This window comes from Contarinia nasturtii, unplaced genomic scaffold (assembly GCF_009176525.2).
Source record: "Contarinia nasturtii isolate CC-2019 unplaced genomic scaffold, AAFC_CNas_1.1 Cnas_scaffold_2970, whole genome shotgun sequence".
NCBI lineage: Eukaryota > Metazoa > Arthropoda > Insecta > Diptera > Cecidomyiidae > Contarinia > Contarinia nasturtii.
In genome coordinates, this window is record NW_022200286.1 from 1 (window position 1) to 1,462 (window position 1,462).

The 1,462-nt window shown below is 32.6% G+C and overlaps 1 long non-coding RNA gene across 1 annotated transcript; it reads right to left on the bottom strand.

The window, feature by feature from the left end:
• Positions 1 to 777: 777 nt before the first annotated feature.
• LOC116349615 lies at positions 778 to 1,426 on the bottom strand. Its single transcript, XR_004201929.1, has 3 exons — positions 1,342 to 1,426; positions 1,110 to 1,259; positions 778 to 949 (listed from the first exon to the last, which is right to left on the bottom strand). It is a non-coding gene; the product is annotated as an uncharacterized LOC116349615 (long non-coding RNA).
• Between the last annotated feature and the right edge of the window lie 36 nt (positions 1,427 to 1,462).

The following is a 1,462-nucleotide window of genomic DNA, read 5'->3' on the forward strand; positions in this document are numbered from 1 at the left end:
TTGAAAGGTTTAACATTTTAAATCATTTCAAAACAATAACACTATTGTTATGTCGAGTATACGCAGCTTCCGAGCAAAGAGCTGCGTTAAATAGCAGCTATTTATATATCTTTTTAGCAATAGCTGATAAAGATAGCTAGCTAGCAACATTGTATGCTTTCACCTGATGATCTTTGATTGATTTCGCTCGATTTTCCAGGTTTATAAAATTGAATAGAAAAGCGTGTTTCGTAGTTCCCAATATAGCCTTCAAACTCGAACTCTATCCCTCCTATCGATTTTGCACGAAGTTTTCGTACGAAATCGGGAATCATGTTGCTAGAGAACATGTTCCTAGAAACTGTTTCGTCCGTTTCGCCACTTGAAGCATCTCTTTTTGAGAATGATTCATGTTGGCTAAGGGGACATTCCTGAGCCAATATGAACATAATTGAACTTAAACAAAAAAAGCACAGTAGAATAAAAGAACTCATTATAACGTTTATAATTGAAAAATTGAATCCTATTCGATGAAAGTTTATTCATATAATAATTTGATATATTCGTTCAACACATTTTTTTAGCTTATATTTCATCAATAAAATACACAATAACTACAAACACATCAATTTTGAAACGAATGGAAATGTGCAAACTATACAGTTTTAGTTAGTATTGTACGAATATTTTCTACCAAAGTCCAATTGATTCAACATGTTGAATAAAAAAAACCATAGCATTATAAAAACAAACTGTCTATCAAACGTAAAAACTTATTTGAAATAACTCAATTGAGTGAAAAAATTAAGAATACTAATGATGATGAATAAAAAGCGTGAAAGTGTGCAATGTGTTGAAGCGGCCTCCTGTTGTTTCGATAAATAGAGCAGATTGGATCTGCGATATTTTGCAGCCACTTCCATCCATTGGTCGTAAAGGGACACACTAGGGGACACATGTATATCTGGTTCTTGGACACAGAAAGAAGAATGAAAGACAGGGATTTTCATTATTTTCCAAAGGTGTGAGTACGTACTCAAAATGAAAAGATGTACGTCTTTCGAGGTGTAACGATGTTTAATATGTATGATATATAATATTTGATAAAGTAGACGGAATGCATTTTTTACCTGTTAAATCATTTGTTTGAACCAATTTCCCACATACTGGATATTTTCCACATTCACTGCCTTCTATTTGAAAATGCAAACATTCGTCTTGGACAATGATACACACTTCACATGGTAAGCATCTAATATCCTTGCATGTACGTCCATATTCTATAAAAGAAAACGTGAACGAAAAATTATAAAATGGGTAACAGCAACGAACACTCTTGCTATCATTCAATTTTCCACACACTTGACCAGCTGAGTGTATCCGCCAAACATATTATGAACAGTAAAAAAAATACAGTTTGTGCGATCGACATTATGATGAAAATTCTATGAATACAAAAAATATAAAAAAATACGGAATGAAT